This window comes from Mirounga angustirostris, unplaced genomic scaffold (genome assembly GCF_029215605.1).
Source record: "Mirounga angustirostris isolate CCGP_5_RB_7025 unplaced genomic scaffold, mMirAng1.0.hap1 SCAF_1, whole genome shotgun sequence".
Classification (NCBI taxonomy): Eukaryota; Metazoa; Chordata; class Mammalia; order Carnivora; family Phocidae; genus Mirounga; species Mirounga angustirostris.
In genome coordinates, this window is record NW_026991709.1 from 136,777,510 (window position 1) to 136,797,599 (window position 20,090).

General features: G+C 36.9%; 1 protein-coding gene and 1 non-coding gene across 2 annotated transcripts in view; one reads left to right on the forward strand and one right to left on the reverse strand.

The window, feature by feature from the left end:
- The window catches only part of UBE2E2 (ubiquitin conjugating enzyme E2 E2), a 373,034-nt gene that overhangs the window by 254,077 nt on the left and 98,867 nt on the right, over positions 1 to 20,090 (forward strand). The window lies entirely within an intron of this gene.
- Positions 14,467 to 14,570, reverse strand: LOC123834983 (U6 spliceosomal RNA). The gene has a single exon (XR_006788557.1). It is a non-coding gene; the product is annotated as a U6 spliceosomal RNA (small nuclear RNA).

The window sequence follows — 20,090 nt, forward strand, 5'->3', positions numbered from 1 at the left end:
GAAAACATTGACCCCTTATATGTACAATTAGCTCACAGCTAGTTTTCTATAGCATACTATCCTGTATAACAAAGTCTTTATGATCCTTGCCTATGTGACAGTCGGTAATGATAACTTTGGTTATTTTTTGTATTATAGTAAATTCTTCACAGAATATTTTGTCCTGTTGCAAAATAATGATTAATCTCTGAGACTTGTTTCTTTACTTCCCTTATAACAATATATTTTTTATTTGCTTCTTCCTTCACAGTAGGAGAAGCTCCATAGAGTTTAGTATGTGTTTGCAAAATGAATGCAAAACAGCAATTATTTTTCTTGGTAATTTAAGTGAGATCTAACTATGGAAAGGTCTGAGATAAAATTTCAAAGCAGTTTTTCCCTCAAAAAATAAGATACTCAATTAAGTGAAGTTGGCTAAAAGGAATGTGTAATGGCTCTATTAAATATGAAATGTGTGCTCCATTGAGATTTCATAGTCACTGTTGTCATAAAATATACTTTATTGCATGTGTTTATATATTTTGCATTCGGCTGCATGAGAAACCTCAGGCTTAAAGGTTTTCTTTTCTTGGCTTTTTATCTTTTAAGTATGTTTTTCCCTTTGTGGTTATACTTGAATATGGTTTAAGTTGAAGACCTAAGATTCGTGCTTTGGGAAAGTTTTTTTTTGTTTTATTTGTTGGTTTTAATGGAGAAACAACTGTCAGACAGTAGTGTGGGTTTTGCAATCCAAATGACATGGTTTAGAATACTGATCCTCTACTTACTTTTCCAGTGACCTTTAAGCAAATTGCCTGACCAAGCCTCAGTTATACCAACTGAAATGAACCTAATAATCTTTATGGAGTTACAATCAAGATTAATGTGAAATACTAAAAGGGTTTAGTGCAGCATAGGGACAGAGTAAATAGATGGTAACTACTAGTTTTATTTTCAGCAATCAACAATGACTCCATAAATCATGATCAGGTAAGCCTCATATTCAAAGCCTCACTATACTGGGCAGCCTTCTTTCCTTGAACTGCTCTTACAGAGCCCACTTGCTCTTACTCCACATAGACCATTCTGGATTTTGCTGCTCACCTACTGTCTATTTTCAAGCCATGGTTTCTGCCTTCCCTCAAGGCCAGTCTTTCTTGCCAGTCCTACATGTCATTTGCCCCTCTTATTTCATTCTTTACTACTTTTTTATCTGGACTTCCAGTTGATAACACACAAATTAGCAGTTGTTTTTGCCTCTACTTCCTCTATTCAAATTTTAATTTCTACAAACTATTTATGGACAAAGAAGACTATCCTATATTTTCCCCATATTATACACAGTTGTTTGGCTTAATGCCAAAAACAAACAAAAAGACATGGAAGCAGATCCCTGGAGAAAAGGGAAAGGTGGTGGTCATAAAGTAAAAATAAGAGCGTGACACATTCTGATAGTTAGGGATGGTTATGATACATTCAGCATCTACCATTGTACTTTACTCATTGCAGTCACTAGGAAGTAGTCAAAGTCTAAAGTTAAAGCCACTTGGGGGAGATACCTAGCACTGCATAATGGAAATACACTAAATCTCTTATGTCAGAAGACCTGGATTCAAATTTTATTACTCTAGTTCATGACCTTGGATAAGTCACTTAACATTAGGTGTAAAATTAGAGGGCTAGAGAGAGTTGGGAACCAAACCAAACAACTAATAAAAAATCAAAATAGGGGCGCCTGGGTGGCTCAGATGGTTCAGCGTCTGCCTTCGGCTCAGGTCATGATCCCAGGATCCTGGGATCGAGTCCCACATCGGGCTCCCGGCTTGGCGGGGAGCCTGCTTCTCCCTCTGACCCTCTCCCCTCTCATGCTGTTTCCCTCTCGCTCGCTCTCTAAAAAATAAATAAAATCTTTAAAAAAAAAAAAAAATCAAAATAGACTTGGACTCTGAAGATTAATCTTGGCTCTGGAACTAATTGTTTATGTGTTCTTGATCAAGTCACGCATCTCTTGTTTCCTCATCTTTCCACATCTCTTTCCACATCTTTGTGAGATGTGAAATCCATCTCACAAAACTATTAGGATTAAATTGGAACACGTGTGTGTTGATGCCTGGTATATGATGCCTGTGGGCACATAATAAATTTTGTGTTTATTTTTTTTAAAGATTTATCTATCCATTCGAAAGAGAGAGTGAGCACAAGAGCAACGAGGGGCAGAGGGAGAGGGAGAGAAGCAGACTCCCGCTGAGCGTGGAGCCGGATGCGGGGCTTGATCTCACCACCCTGAGATCACAACCTGAGCCTTAGTCAAGAGTTGGACACTTAACAGACTGAACCACATGAGCGTCCCTGTTGTGTTTATTTTTAAATAAACATCAATGGATCTACATTGACTTAATTGTAAAATGAAGGACTTGAGTTAGAGGAGCACCAAAATCTCTGAGTTTTGACATTCTGCATCATTTACCTCAGGGAGAAGATGATGGGTAAAGGATGGATATTGTTACTTTTAAGCTCATCAGAGGTTGATGAGGTTAACTTAACCTAAAAAAAACAATTGCAGCAAAAAATGGATATATCTAAATTACATAAGGCACTCATAAAATATATTTTCTTACTCACATTATGACTTTACCTTTATAGTCACATCAGTGGACATCTGTGGCATCTGCTCCATGGGTTTTGACATTCCATTCTGCCCAGTAAGAACTTCTGTATATTGCAATCTTAGGATGGTCAAGTACCTCAGTAATAACGTAAAGCAGAGTTGAACCTGTCAAGTTGACAGATAATTCACTGGCAGAAGAAGAGCTATACTTTATAATATATATGTCAAGTTTGACTTCTCCTTAATATTATACATGATTAAACAAGTTCCAAGGGAATGTATCATTGATTCACTCTATTTTTCAGTGAAGGATTCTGCCTGTTGCAGAGAAAAATGTAATCTATTGCCAATTTGTGTGTGTGTGTGTGTATGTGTATGTTTTACTTGACCTTTGATTTCTAAAATAAACACAAAATCAGTTTTCTTTTCCCTCATCTTCACAAATTTTCTGTACACACAATCCTTGAATATTGTTTCAGTCTGTCAAGTTTCTGAATAAGGATTCACAATGCCTTGTTTATCTGATATGCAACCATGTAGGCACATGTTACAAGGCCCAAGTAGTACTAATCTGAATCTTCTAGTAAAAGAAGCTGGTATCTATCAGGCAGGTTGGAAACTTTAAAAGCATTACGGTAATAAGAGGTTTCCTGGGAAGGTCCTGTTTACCAGAGATCAAATGTGGAGATCTCAAGTAATGCATTAGAATCTACCAATAGATCTTAAAATTGGGCCTTATAGATCTCTGAAAAAGTTACTGCTTCTGGGCCCCATTCTTTTCTGGTTTGCCAGAATTCCAAGATGCACTACCCTCCTTGCTTCCTGGGGATCTCACCACCTAGGGAAATGAAAATTTCTTTGCTTACCAGAAGGTTATGGATCTTGATCTCTTGGATCCAGGGGGCTGACAGGTAGATCCATGAGGTCCAATTTCATGGGTATGTAGTATACTGTAGTATATACCAGCATGATTGGCCTTCAAGGAATCATGTGTTCCTCCACAAACACTTACATTTAGGGTTCTGTTTTTATTTTATCTAAAGTTGTTCTTTTAAGCATTCCATTCATAACACCTCTAAGGGAACTTGAAATTTTAAATAGATAGGACAAAGTGGAAAAATTGAATTTGGTTGATCATTTTTGTGATTAAGCATATGTAACTTAAATTTTCATATTTGTTCTAAGTAATTAGTTGGACAACTTAAGAATTATATTTGATACCACAGTTGAAACTGTTAACAGAAATATAAAGAAATATAATAAATACATACTTTTTCCTCAAGCCTTTGAAAAAACATGAGGGATTATTAAAAGATACTTTTTTTTTTTTGCTTGAATTCTCGTTGTAGTTCTTGGCTCAAATTATTTCTCTGAATACTAAATCTGTTTTATGAATGTCAGTTCACTTTACTTAGGTTTTAAATGCTGATTTTGAAAGATGACTCCTGAACAGTGGTGTTCAGACAGTTTTAACCATGTAATCGTTCTTGAGACAGAATATTTCATGGAGGTTCAATATCTATAGCAGATCCCCTCTGTTCAAAATGGGGTGAAGAAAGGAAAGCAGAAGTGCATGTACACACACGGGCATGCATACACATATACATAAATCTCCCACAGTTCCAAGAAGATCACTGATGTTTTACTCACTTTTTGTTAGAATGACTGATAGCCCCAATTCATACTATTCTGAAGTAGACTTTGAACAATAATTATTTTAAATTAAAAAACACAAAGTTCAGGAAGACTCCGGAAAGATTGGCAGCAGTGGCATTGTTTTTTAATTTCTTCATAAAAACAGGTAGAGCAACTAGAATATCAGAATCAAAACCTATGTCTAGCAGCTAAATCAAAACCAGGTACCCCCTCCAGCCCCCAAATACTAGCAGGTAAGGACCAATTACCAATAACTACAAGATTCAGATGGGCCCAGTAACTGTGTGGTAGGAAGCAGAGGAAACGACACAGGGCAGCTGAAGGCCCTGAGAATAGGAAATCCCTCAAATTGTCAGCAGCTACTCACTGGCAAGCACATTAAGCCAATCAGAGTAGATGCTGAGATTAGATGGATGTTTTTGCAGGATCTAATTCATAGGTGAATACAAGGGGACCAGAAGCAATTCATTTTGATGGTGTTGGGTCATTCTGGTTCTTATATACTGTTGAAGCAAGCACCCAAAGCTCCCTTCCAAAACAAATCTTCTTATGGAGAAAAGCTGCTTGAAGTAGAATCCAAATTGAGCAGGACGGGACAATAGGGGAGGAGAAAGAAAAAGTTCAGATAAAAAGCAGATGATGGCACAGTGACACAATAAGGTATCACCTTAACACCTGTCAGAACAGCTAGTATCAAAAAAGACAAGAAATAATCAGTGTTGGCAAGGATGTAGAGAAAAGGGAATCCTTGTGCACTGGTGATGAGAATGTAAGTTGGTGTAGCCACTGTGGAAAGCAGTATGGAGGTTCCTCGGACATTTAAAATAGAAATACCATGTAATCCAATAATTCTACTACTGGGTGTTTTACCAAAAAAAATGAAAACGCTAATTTGATAAGATACATGCACCACTGTGTGTATTGTAGCATTATTTACAAAAGCCAAAATATGGAAGCAACCCATGTGTCCATTGGTTGATGAATGAATAAAAAAGATGTGAGATATGTATATGGATATATATAAAAGTAGATTCATGTAATATTCCATTCTATATATATAATAGAGAGTACGTACATATTGGAGATTATTATGCTAAGTGAAATAAGTGAGAGGAAAAACAAATACCGTATGACTTCCCTTATATGTGGAATCTAAAAAACAAAACAAACAAACAAAAACAACAGAAATAGACCCATAAATACAGAGAACAAATTGGTGGTTGCCAGAGGGGAGTGGGGTATGGGAATGGGCAAAGTAGATAAAGGAGAATGGGAGTTACAGGCTTCCAGTTATGGACTGAATAAGTCATGGGGATGAAGGTACAGCACAGGGAATATAGTCAGTGGTATTGCAATAGTGTTGTATGATGACAGATGGTAGCTACACTTGTGAGCATAGCATAATGTATAGTTATGAAATCACTGTGTTGTACACCTGAAACTAATGTAATATTGTGTCAACTATACTCGAATAATATATATACATATATATATAAAACTCTTAAAAATGATAAACCATAAAAAATGCTTTCTTTTTGTAAGAAGATTCAGTATAAATGAAAAAGAGCAGTAAATGAGTAAATAGGTAAACAGATAAATAGGGGCGCCTGGGTGGCTCAGTCTGTTAAGCATCTGCCTTGGGCTCAGGCCATGATCCCAGGGTCCTGGGATCAAGCCCTCATGGGGCTCCCTGCTCAGCGGGGAGCCTGCTTCTCCCTCTCCCTCTGCAGCTCCCCCTGCTTGTGCTCACTTTCTCTCTCTCTCTCTCTCTCAAATAAATAAATACAATCTTTAAAAAAAAACATAAAGCAGATGATGACAACATAGGCAATCCCACAAAGTGGAAGTCCATTTTTTAAAAATCACTTTGTGAAAACAAGAAGAGAGAGAATTCTAGAATCATGAAGTTGGAAAAACTATCCTGGGCTATTCTTTTCAAAGTACAGGAAAACTTATTTCATTTTTTTTAAAGGCAAAATTAAGCAAAGATTTTTAAGGAAAAAAATAAAATAATGTCCCAACAATGCAACCATGCCCCCAAAAGTCTACAAAGTAGATGGGAACTTATTTTAAAGTGAAAAAAATGTTTAATGCTATAGGATAAGAAAGAAAACATAAATCAGAATTTGAAAAGATTGAAAAATTAGTTGATTGGAGAAAAATCCATGAAGTACCATATTTAAGAAACTCAAGGATGGAAAACATGAGCTACTGATTTTCTATCCAGCCAAACTTACCTTCAAGTATAACTACCACAGATAAATAGTTATGAATATTCCAAGAATTGAAGTGTTGTTCTCATGAGCTCTTGCTGAAGAATCTACTAGAGAACGAGTTTCAGACAAAAGCCCTCCCCCCCACCCCCCAAAAAACAAAATGAAACAATTGGAGAGATTTCAGAGTAAGAGCTGGTGAGATTCTGTTTCCTGGCACTAGGTAGTGGTCCATGTGACTCAGTTCTGGCCCCTGAAGTGGGGTGGCAGAAATACAAAGTACTTCCAGGCACCATCCACATTCTCTTCATTGATTGGCCTGCTGGGTGCAAAGGGTCTTGCACAGTATTTCTTGACACCAGTGGAAATCATATTATTTTTATTTCAGATATCTCAAAATAATATCTATGCCTCACTGCTTCAAGATTACAATAATTATTGGATTCACTAGATTAAATTTTGTCATTGAATCTAATAAGCACATCTGTAGCACCAAATTTTAAAATACTTTGACAACCATATTTCAATATATTTCTTTTGTAATACTATGCATTTTATTTTATTTAAAGATTTTATTTATTTGAGAGAGGGAGAGCGCAGCTGGGGAGAGAGGCAGAGGGAGAAGTGGACTTCCCACTGAGCAGGGAGCCCAATGCGGAACTCGATCCCAGGACCCCGGGATCATGACCTGAGTTGAAGGCAGATGCTTAACCAACTGAGCCACCCAGGCACCCCAATGCTATGCATTTTATATAATACATTTAAAAACATTATTCTGAGAAGAGGTCCATATGCTTCACCCAATTGCCAAATGAGTCATGGAACAAAAAGAGATTAAGAACTTCTGATTTAAATGGAAAGAGATAGGGTCTCTAAATTAGTAAGAACAGAGTGCCTTTTCCCTACTCTGTCAGCATACATTGAAAATGGTTTGAGCAAGAAATTAACTTTTGTTGCATTTAAATGAAAATGATAAAAAAAAAAGGAAATTTTAAAAACTTATAATGGAGGTAAGATCTTACTTGATTTCATTCAAATACTTTTATAGAAAGAACTTTATAGTTTTCTGAATGTTTCAGTAGCTTTCTGTTATTCAAGATCAATTTACGTGGTCTTCCCTGATTATCTCCAGGAGTCAAAAGAAACACCAACCCGTCTTCAATTTTTGTGGTTGGGCAGACTAGGCCAGACTGAATATTTATGTTACATGCCTGAGCCACACAGTGATTCTGGTTTTTACTTTACAATGTAAGTCTGGTTCAAAGTGCTCTTTCGACTGTGTGGATATCAGACAGAAGTAAGTCCATTTCTGTACACTTTAGCACATTTTTTTATAGTCTTCTATCACACACAAAAAAATCCCTCGTGAGATTATTATCTAATTGCAGTTATGAACTTTATTACTGAAGGGCACTTTAGAGGGTATCTAACCTACCATCCTCATCTTTATAAGAGTAAACTGAGGACCAGAAAAGTTTCGATTTGTACATGGTCAGATTTACCGATGGTCACACAACCAAGGTGGCAGTCTTGGCTCAAACTGTGCTGTTTGCACACATGTGATGCTAACATTGTGCTAAACCTCAGTCTTCCATCACCCTTCCTTCTCTCCTACTGCCTTCCTGTCACAGTAGAAGTTTCGATGCTTCTGTCTGTGATTTCATCCTCCCTCTTGCCTGCGTACTTTGTATTCCATCCCCTCTTGCCTCCTCTTCAAGCCACATTCCTTTCTGCCCCTTCCCATCCAGACTTCCAGAAAGAGAAACACATTGTCTCTCTTTTAAACTTGTTTATTGTGCATTCCTTCCTTAATCCACAACCCACAATGCCAGACATTTCACTTAAACTGCTCTTCTCAAAGTCACGAACATCAGTTTTCACTGAAACTGATGGACCATTCTCAGTGTTATTTTCTCTGCCATTCTGCAGTATGTTACACTGTTGACTTCTTTTTTTCCCCTTCAAGTGCTCTCCTCTCAGGCTCTGTAATACCATGCTCTCCTGACTTTCCTCATTTGGTTCCTCATCTTAGGCCATACTTTTATATGTCCATGAGTGTTTCTCATAAGAACATCCTCCTAATGTCTCCCTGTTTTCACTGCTGGTTTTCTCATAACCTGATGTACTCCTGGGGCTCTGAAGACGCACTGTGTACTGTTTTCTCACAAATCTAGTCTGCAACAGCTCTTTCACCTACTAAATTTCGTACTTGGCTGGGCATCGGCACCTGGGCTTACTAGAGGCCCTTCAAATTCAGCATGTTCCTTTTGTGTCTTGGCTCCAGAATTCAGACTTCTTTCCAGGGCACTGTCATTACCACCATCATCTTCTACCTTGAGTACTGTATAGCCTCCTAACTGGTCTTATGTCCCCAATCTCAGCCCCTTCCTCACTGCTGTCAGAGTGGTCTTTCTAAAATGAAAATATGTTCATATTCACTTCTCTTTCTAAAAGTTTATGTGATTCCATTGCCCTCAGGGTAAGTCCAGTGTAGCAGTGCATCAGAGGTGCTTTCGAGATCTGGCCCTGCTTACCTTTCCTGCCTCACCCTTTGCCATATAGCACCATACAGTGCCTAGTTTTCTGCAAGAAACTTTCTCTTGTCTGTTGCCTCCTGCACTTTGCCTATGCTCTTCCCCTCCCTGCCTTTCTCTCCGTGCCTTTCCTTCCACTCTCCCCTACTCTTGGATAACTTCTTTGAATCTCTCAGATCTCATCTCTCAAAAGCTGGTTGAGGAACCTTTTCTCTCTGCTTCCATAAGCACTCTGTACTTATTCCTATTACACAGCATTTATCATAGTACATTGTAATTGTTCCTTAACGTGTCTGTCTTCTCCCCTTATTTGGTAAGACTCGAGAAGAGCAGCTGTGTCTTACCACCATGCCCCCAGGATCTAGCATTGCATTTTCTTTTAATGGATGAATTAACATACCTTTGGTTATAATAAAGACATTTTGTTTTCTTCACTGCAGTGGAACTAAAGGTAGGGTACAACTAGCCTTTGGGATCCACACCATATTTGGGATCCATACCTTACTGGTGAGACTTCAGCCCTCTGAAAAACTAAATAATTATATAAGCTCTGTTCGATCTTTGAAATAAATAAAATAGTCCTTTTCCAGTCTAGTGAGTTGTAATAAGGAAACACAGATTTTCCAGTGTTAAATGTTTGAAAAGAACCTTACCTTCGGTAATTCTGTGAGAATTCCTGGGAAAATTTTCCAAGTTCTCTTTTTTCCCTTTAGAGCCTGGGAAAAGATTTTCTTTCTTTCTTAAGGCTGTGTGTGTAATTCTTTTCTTTACCTCATGCATCTGGTTACAGTGACTTTGAATTAATTATAATGAATAAATGAGAAACAAAAGAATCAAATGACCTTTATTATACAAATACATCTGTACTTAAATGTTACCTAAGAACAGGTGGCTAAACCTCAGAAGACCCACAAATTTATCTGGTGAGCAAATTGTGAATATAAAACATTATCTTACTATTTTTTGTTTTCTAGATGTAATGCCTAAAATTCCAATTAACATAGTTGTTAATTATCCAGCCACTGAGACAAATAGCTTTTAAATCTACCTTTGTTACTTATATGCAGAGGAACATAGCATTTTAATGTTCATGAATGCTATCAGTGAGTTTAAAGAAGGTTAGTAATACACTTAAAAACCTCTCTAATACAACCCAGTGTATGTATTCTATAGGTGTTCTCTTTCACCTTCTTGGTTACCACCCGGGACCTGGGTTCTCTTGCTCAGTGTCTTTTTCTCTGTTTGGCCCCTTTCTGGTCCACACCAGCCTCTGGTATCTTCTTCCCATAAGTTTCCTTCTTAGGAGTAAGCCTGTGATAATTATCTTTGTTTCCTTACCTTTACATTATCATCATGGGAGGTATATTTTTATCTGGTCATCATTGCTTTGCTCAGAGAACTGATGTTTTTCAAGCTCTCTTGATATCTCTGTTAGAGTATCAGAAAGGCCAATCAATTAGGTTTTTCTGTTCTTGGTATGCTTCTTAGTTTCACTGTTCTTACTTCCTGAAAGTAAGCATTCTCAGAGCTTCTGTCTCTGAAACCATTTTTCTAAGTGAAGTCTTTTAGCAACATTGTTAGGAAGAGTAATAACCCATTCTCTTTTCAGTTCTCCCTTAATATATTTCTCTTGGTCTCTATTTGTAACTTCATTATAGTTAAATTGAATAAAATGAATTTCTTAAAATTCTAATCAATAAATCAAAACTTAAATCAGTTAGGGTTTATGTTGGAGCAGGAACCTGCCAAGATATGAGTTTGGGCTTTCTCAAGAGTTTATTTTTAAAGCGTGATTAACCATGAAAGGGAAACAGATCTCAATTGTTTTGTGCTGGATTTTTTCAGTTAGACATGCACCTCTCTTTGAAATCCATGTGAGCCAAGTTTACAAACATAGTAGCAGGTCTTTAATATTTTCCTGGCATTGAGACTATTCTAGTAAAAGGAAGAACACATTTATATATGTTTATTCTAAGAGAAATATGCTTATATGTGATATCGTAACTACCAAAACATAGACCCTTCTCCTCAACTTCTGCTTACCTTAATTGCTGTACAAGGCCACTAAGTTGGCAAGCTGAGCATTAGAGGTGAACCTGTGAATACTTTTTTTTTTTAAAGATTTTATTTATTTATTTGAGAGCGAGAGTGAGAGAGCACAAGAGCGGGGAGCGGGAAAGGGAGAAGCAGACTCCTTGCTGAGCAGGGAGCCCGATGCGGGACTCAATCCCAGGACTCCAGAATCATGACCTGAGCCAAAGGCAGTCACTTAACCAAGTGAGCCACCCAGGCGCCCAGAGGTGAACCTGTGAATACTTTTAATGTGTCTACAACAAATTGAGTCTTTTTGAACAAGCATGAGTTGATTTGTCATTTGTCATCTAAATAAGAGTCTAAATTTAAACTTAGAGGATTACTTTCTCTGTGTGACTTTTTGGGCTTTCAAAATGAACTGCCAACCCAAGCAGAAGCATGGAATACCCAAGGATTCCCATTCACTATATGAGTTATCTATTTTATAGTATTTGAAGTTCACATGCTTCTTCCTTCCCTTTCCATATTGTTTTCTGCATTCCCTAAATAACCCAGCAAACAGATTTTCTTTGTAAAGTCGATTTTTGTTCCTTTTCCAACATATTTTTTTCGATACTGGTTTTTCTGTCTGCTCTGTGGTGGGATTATTACCTGTCTTCTGAGGTTCTTGTTTGTTGCTGTTGTTTTTGAAATTTAAGAATTAGTGTTGGTGTTTTGACAGTTCAAATATTTTCTTAATACTGATAGTGCTTCTATGGGCAAAGACATTGAATATATTTATTATGCTTGATACTGTAAGATTTATGAAACTGGCAGTAGAAAACCACTAAAAGATACTGACCCACAATTTAAATTTAATGAATATAAAATCATTTGATTTTTCATTCTACTATGTTCAATGTTTAATAAACTTTTGTTATAATACATCTATGTATACTATAAAAGCTGCTACCTACATCATACATAAAGTTATAGGAATAATCAAATTGGAATGTTCTGACTTTAACTGATAAGTTCCCGAGTTTATTATTTCCAACTGTGTTGATTTAATTCTGGAAGTTTGTGTGTTAAATTCCTTATTATTTCTTTTACTAAAAACATTTTCTGTCTAGTGCAGCTGAAGAGGTGTAATCTTTAACAGAATTGTAATTTAAGAAATTACATTGTGAATATATAGCATGCTCTGGTCCTAACCAGTGTAATTGTGTTTGCAGTGAATAAATTGTTAACCTAAAATAGAAAGAACTCTTACATGGATTAGGATAGTTTTTCTTGATATTTTGCAAATCCTGAGCCAGCTATGAACATACAACTAAATATGATTACAGTTCACAGAGAAAACAGTCTATCATGTGCTAATATATTTTTAGGAGCTTTTACATGATTGTTTTTGGAGTGGGAAAATACAACTTATAGAAGTAGATAAATTTCATAAAGTAATACCTAAATGTTCCATATATGTGTTTTAGGTTTTGTTTTGTTTTGTTTTTAAAAATAATTTGGAGGGCGCCTGGGTGGCTCCGTTGGTTAAGCGACTGCCTTCGGCTCAGGTCATGATCCTGGAGTCCTGGGATCGAGTCCCGCATCAGGCTCCCTGCTCAGCAGGGAGTCTGCTTCTCCCTCTGACCCTCCTCCCTCTCATGCTTTCTGTTTCTCATTCTCTCTCTCACAAATAAATAAAATCTTAAAAAAAAATAAAAATAATTTGGAATCACTGCCTTTACCAAACCTATTTTATTGCTCCCCGTTAGTTCTCACCATCAAACTGGGTGTTTATTTGCTTAGTGTTATCTTCTCATAAATTCCATGAACATAAGAGTTTGGTTTTGTTTGATGCTAAATCTGCATTACCTATGTGACCGACACATAGAAGGAGCTTAGAATATATTTGTTGAATACATGAATAAATAAACAAGTAAATTGATTTCATTTACATCATTTTTTTCTTTTTATTTAACATATTTTAAGCATTTCTTTATGTTATTAAAGAGTAAGACACCTTTTTTAAGAAGAAATCATGGTACGCTAAAGCCATTAAATGTAAATCAAATCTGATGGAGATGTTTTAGTTACTGGGGGAGGGCAGAGGGAGAGAGAATCTTAAGCAGACTCCCTGCTGAGCACAGAGCCAGAAGCGGGCTCTGTCCCAGGACCCTGAGATCATGACCTGAGCCAAAACCAAGAGTTGGCCACTTAACCGACTGAGCCACCCAGGCGCCCCTGCTCTGCTTTTTACATATTAAAGAATATATTTTATCTAAACAAAATCAGATTTTACATTCATCAGGGCTTGAACTGGAATAGGACAAGAAAATTCAATTCTGCTAGCTTTTAAAAATATAATAGTAAATTTTAAGTCTATCCTGTCACATTTTAGTGGTCTCAGACCTAGTTTTTACTCCTACTCTCTTACCTTTCTTTTATCTCCTACTGCCTTGTTTCTCTCTTTTTTCTTTTCTTCCTTCTTCTCATGTATATATTTATATATGCCCAGGAGTAAGTGAGAGGATAAATGGTCAGATGTGCAGGTATCCTGGAGTAACTAACTGTTGCTCAGTCAATCCCACTTCTTTCTCAGGTCTCTCAGACATTCTCCTTCTTATCAGTTTCCATTCTTCTCAAAACAAACATTTGATAGGCAGGTATAACAAGGAAAGTTTGGGACTACAATATTAAAAAGTAGCTTTACTATCTGTCAGTAATTATATTGGAGCTATGGTGCTGTCAGCGATGCATTCTCCCCTGCTTACTTACAGGAGGTTACAGGAATGGATATCTGCACCGTTTTGATAAGTCACCATTGAGCAAATCTTAACTATTTCTAGGGGGTTGTTTCATTTCTCTTGAATTCACTGACATATTTGCTTCAAACAAAATCTTGAATGACACAGCCTGTCTATAGTCTTTGGATAAAGGGGAGATGGGTTTGAGAAGGTACTTTGGATTCCTAAAATGTCATGATCTCATTCACTGGAAAGTAGCCATTGACATCCCAGCTAACTTTTCTTTTACTGTATATCCACTTTCCCTGAGCTTAGTAACATGAATAAATAACTAATATACCATGGAGGGGTTGAGGGTCTGGGGAGCAAAGGATCAAGCAAACTGAATTCATACACTTAGAGCACATCTAGTTGAAATATCCCCACGCTCACCTCTCCCCATGCCTCTCCTCCCCAGAAAGCAAGTAATTTTAATGTTGGTATTTTACTGATATTTTTGGTGAGTGATTAATAGAACTGGAATGTAGCTAATGGAAAGTGTTTGGCAGTATTTTGGGGAAACTTCCATGTAGAGAGATGAGTAGTCATATATTCAACATTTAAAACTTAAACATATTGTGCAAGATGAACATTTGTACGGATAGAAAGTTTTTTAAAGGAAACTCGAGAAAGACATTGCTTTTGTCGTTTTGCGTGTCAGTTTTTAGATTTTTTTTTTTTAAAATATGGAACGCCTCACAAATTTGTGTGGCATCATTGTGCAGAGGCCATGCTAATCGCTGTATAGTTCCAATTTTAGTATATGTGATGCCAGAGTGAGCACAAATTAACTTTTATTTTGGAATAATTTTAGATTTACAGCAAAGTTGCAAAGATAGTACCAAATATTTCCATAACACCTCACTTTCTCTACTTAAATTTTTGTTTTATTACAAGCGTAGGTCAAAGATACTGTGGGTTTGATTCCAGACCACTGTAGTAAAGCAAATATCGTAATAGAGTGAGTCAAATTAATTTTTTAATTTCCTAGTGCATATACAAGTAATGTTTACACTATGCTATAGCCTATTAAGTGTGCAATAACATGTCTAAAAAAACAATGTACATACTTTAATTAAAAGATATTTTATTGCTTAAAAAATGCTAACCATCATCTGAGCTTTCAGGGAGTTGATCTTTTTGCTGGTGGAGGGTCTTGCCTTGTTGTTGATGGCTGCTGACTAATGGGTGGCAGTTATTGAAGGTTGGGGTGGCTGTGGCAGTTTCTTAAAATAAGACGACAGTGAAGTTTGCTGCATCTGTTGACTCTTCCTTTCACGAACAATTTCTCTGTAGCACACAATGCTGCCTGATAGCATTTTACTCACAGTAGAACTTCTTTCAAAATTGGAGTCAGTTCTCTCAAACCCTGCCACTGCTTTATCAACTCAGTTTATATAGGATTCTAAATTCTTTGTTGTCATTTCAACAGTCTTCCCAGCATCTTCACCAGAGGTAAATTCATCTCAAAAAACCATTTTCTTTGCTCATCCATAAGAAATAACTCCTTATCTGTTAAGAGTTTTAATATGAGAATGCAGCAATTCAGTCCCGTCTTCAGACTCCACTTCTAATTCTAGTTCTCTTGCTGTTTCCACCATATCTGCCGTGACTTCCCCCACTGAAGTCTTGAATCCCTCAAAGTCATCCATGAGGGTTGTCTTGTTCATGTTGATATTTTGACCTCTTCCCATGAATCATGAATGTTCTTAATGACATTTAGAATCATGAATTCTTTCTAGAAGGTTTTCAATTTACTTTGCCCAGATCCATCAGAGGAATCATTATCTATGGCAGCTGTAACCTTACAAAATGTATTTCTTAAGTAATAAGACTTGAAAGTCAAAATGACTCCTGATTCATGGGCTACAGAATGGATGTTGTGTTAGCAGGTCTGAAAACAACATTAATCTTATTGGAAATCTCCATCAAGCTCTTAGGTGACCAGGTGCATTGTCAGTGAGCAATAATAATTTGAAAGGAATCATTTTTTTCTGAACAGTAGGTCTCAACAGTGGAACTTAAAATAGTAAAACATGTTGTAAATAGATGAGCTGTCACGTAGGCTTTGTTGTTCGATTTATACAGCACAGGCAGAGTAGGTTTAACATAAATGTGTAAAAGCCCTAGGACCTTTAGAATGGTCAGTGAGTGGGTGCTTGGGTGGCTCAGTCGTTAAGCAACTGCCTTCGGCTCAGGTCATGATCCCAGGGTCCTGGGATCGAGCCCCACATTGGGCTCCCTGCTCCGCGGGAAGCCTGCTTCTCCCTCTCCCACTCCCCCTGCTTGTGTTCCATCTCTCACACTGTCTCTCTCTGTCAAATAAATAAATAAATAAAATCTTTAAAAAAAAAAAAAAAGAATGGTCAGTGAGTATTGGCTTCAACTTAAAGTCACCAACTGCGTTAGCCTGGAACAAGAGAGCCAGCCTATCTTTTAAATCTTTGAAGTCAAGCCATTGACTTTTTCTCTCCAGCTATGAAAGTTTTACATGACATCTTTTTCCAATATAAGGCTGTTTCATCTACATTGAAAATCTGTTGTTTAATGTAGCCATCTTTATCAATTATCTTATCTAGATCTGGATCACTTGCTGCAGCTTCTGCATGAGCACTTGCTGCTTCACCTTGCTCTTTTATGTTATAGAGACGGCTTCTTCAACCTCCTGAACCAACCTCTGCTAGCGTCCAACTTTTCTTCTGCAGCTTCCTCCCCTCTCTCAACTGAAGAGAGTTACAGCCTTGCTCTGGACTAGGCTTTGGCTTAATAGAAGGTTGTGGCTGGTTTGATCCTCTATCTGGACCACTAAAACTTTCTCCATATCAGCAATTGGGCTGTTTTGCTTTGTCATCATTCGTGTGTTCACTGGACCAGCACTTTTAATTTTCTTTAAGAACTTTCCCTTTGCACTCACAACTTGGCTGCTTTCTGCAGGAGGCCTGGCTTTCAACCTGTCTCAGCTTTCGACATGCCTTCCTCACTAAATTTAATCATTTCTAGCTTTTAATTTAAAGTGAGAGATGTGCAACTCTTCCTTTTATGTGAACACATAGAGGCCATTGTAGGGTTATTAATTGGCCTAATTTTATTACTGTTGTGTCTCAGGGAATAGGGAGGCCCACAGAGAGGGAGAGAGAAAATGGCCAGTCAATAGACCACTCAGAACACACAGTTTTTGGGCGCCTGGGTGGCTCAGTTGGTTAAGCGGCTGCCTTCGGCTCAGGTCATGATCCTGGGGTCCTGGGATCGATTCCCAGGTCCAGCTCCCTGCTCAGCGGAGAGCCTGCTTCTCCCTCTGCCTGCCACGCTGCCTACTTGTGCTCTCTCAGTATCTCTCTGTCAAATAAATAAAATCTTTAAAAAAAAAAAAAGAACACACGCAATTTTTATCGATTAAGTGTGTTGTCTCATATGGGTGTGGTCATGGTGCTCCCGAAACAACTAAAATAGTAATATCAAAGAGCACTGATCACTATAACAAATATAATAATAATGGGAAAGTTTGAAATATTGGGAAAATTACCAAAATGTGACTCAGACACGAAGTGAGCACATGCCATTGGAAAAAATGGTGCTGACTAACTTGAGACCTTAAATTTGTAAAAAATGTAGTATCTGCAAAGTGCTATAAAGCAAAGCATAATAAAATGAGGTATGCCTGTATTTAAAAAAAAAAAGAATGGAGCATAAAAAGGCACAACTACTAAACAATATGGTATCCTGGATGGAATCCTGGAACAGAAAAAGGACATTAGATAAAAACTAAGGAAATCTAAATAAACTAAGGACTTTAATAATAATAATATATCAATCTTGACTCATTACTTTTGACAAATGTACCATACTAATGTAAAATGTTAATAATAGAGGAAACTGGCTATAAGGTATATGAGGACTATACTATTTACCTTTGCAATGTTACTATAGATTTAAAATTTATTTAAAATTAAAAGGTTTAAAATAAAATATAATCCCATCCCCTCCCAAAAGTTAACCATATGTTTATTAAGTATCTACTCTGCCCTCAACCCTTTTTGGTCACTGTTAAAAGTGTCAATTCCTTGGTGAGCACTATGAATTGTGTAAGACTGATGAATCACAGACTTGGACCCCTGAAACAAATAATACATTATATGTTAATTAAAAATTTTTTTTCCTTTTCATTTTTTTTTGTTTGTTTTTAAAAAAAAAAAAAGAAAAAACAAAGTCCTTCTTGGAGAAATTAAAAAAAAAAAAGTGTCAATTCTTTGTGAAATCACATTGAATCCAAAAATGCTCTTTTAGGTACTGGGTTCCAGATACCATTGTAGCTGACAAGGATGCAAGGGTGAGTAAGACATAGTACCTGCCCCCAAGGGACTCCAGTCTGCTGAAGGCTGAGAACAACATAGCCTAGGTTAGTGCTGTCACGGAGACAGAAGTCATGGCCTATGGGAAACCAGGGATAGGGATCATTTATTTTGCTGGGGCTGGAATGAAACCAAGTGTTAGAAAATGGCTAACTCTGAGAAAAATACAATAGACTGAATACCGAAGGAAACTGAAACAAATATCTGACAATTTGAGGGTGGTAGCAAGAATATAGGGACATTCAGAAGAAACCAGAGTAGTGAGAACTGTTTTCCAGTGGTGACTACAAATAGAACTGTAAAATTTTCAATCCCAGCAGGAAACAAGTTCAGTATAAGCCAACACTTTTCTTATATCAAAAATTGATGTGATACAGGAAAATATTAAGAATATAACCTACAAGAACAAAAAAATAGTATTCTTGTTCTCCCAAATGAGAAGCTGGTCTATACCAAAATAGCAAATCCAATTCTGTTCTCATTTGGTCACCCTTTTACCTGTTATGTACAAAAAGTCATCTTTAGTTAGATAGACCAAAAATGAGAGAAGATTCAGAGAACCAAAAGAAGCATAAATGAAACTAAAGCCATTTTAAAAGCCACAAAATTCCTTCTACCTTCCTAATTCCCAGTAATTAAAAGGTCTATAGGAGAAGGGCACTGACAATAATGGTTTTTTGAACAGAGGTAAAGGAAAAGACCTTAAATTTAGCAAAATATAATTAAGTGCAAGAAAAATTTCCTAACTTGAAGAATTAAACATACATACTTTAAAGTAAGTAATGGGAGGAAACTGTCCTCCTTGATTTAGGGAGATGTCCTGCCCTTTGGTGAAGGTCTAGAAACAGATAATTGTTTATAGCTAAAGAGGGTACTCTTTGGTTCAAATATGATATTAGATATTAACAGTGTATTAGCAAGTATATAAAATAGTAATGACTGTTTAGTGATCTTAACAAATAATATGACAGCTACATTAGATTTGGGTTCCCAACGGAAAATTAAATCCATCAAAAGCAAAGAAGAATCCCAGCTGTCATAAGCACTTGACAGATTCAAAGAAGATAGGGATTTCCTGTAATCTGTTCTATTCTCAATCTTTTGTTTCAGCTGTAACATGTCTATCCCTTCAAATGCTATTCCAGCCAGTCCACCTGTATCAGATGTATAATAGCTTTTTATAAGTAGTAGCAGTTTTTTCTGTATATAGACAATACGAGTGACCATCTTCAGGAGTAATTGTTTTTCTTTAGAATCAGACTACTCTTACTTTTTTCATTTGAATTGATTACTGGGTGCTTTCAGAGCTTTGCTTTTCATATACTACATATATTGTAGTCACACTATGTCCTTAGCATTTGTTTCAGTTTATAAAGAATACAGTTAGCCTTTTTAATGCTTCAGTCACAATTAAATCTCCCCAAATGTTAGGAATTGGTCTTTCCAAGGCTGAAGAGGTGTTTTTAATTATTCATTCCTGGGTTTGTTTCTTACAGCAGCCTCAGCTGTGCTTTTTTATTCAAAGGTTAATGCAAGCTGAGAAGTGGGTAAATTAAATCTGCTTGGCAGCCAACAACCCTACGTATTAGCAGGCACTGTAAGATGGGGATGGGCAGTATAAGTTATTTCCACCATTATAGCACTGCAAAAAGCAAAAACCACTAAATCCCTCAAAGATAGCCTACACTGACAGGAATTATTACGGGATACTACAAATGGGTGGTTCTTAAATAGCAGATCTTCAGCAAAATCTGTGTTTTGCTTACAGAGAGAGAAGGCAATGGCTGAAATCAGAAAGGTAATAGCTTTTGTAGAAAATGATGTAGATACCATGACTAATGAACTTTGTATAATATTAAATCACTAAGTTGAGTGCTGGGAGTCACTTCTATAAGTGTTTTACAGGGGCAGACTGCAAAATCTCTCATGAAAGCAAGAGCATAATGTTCTTAGAC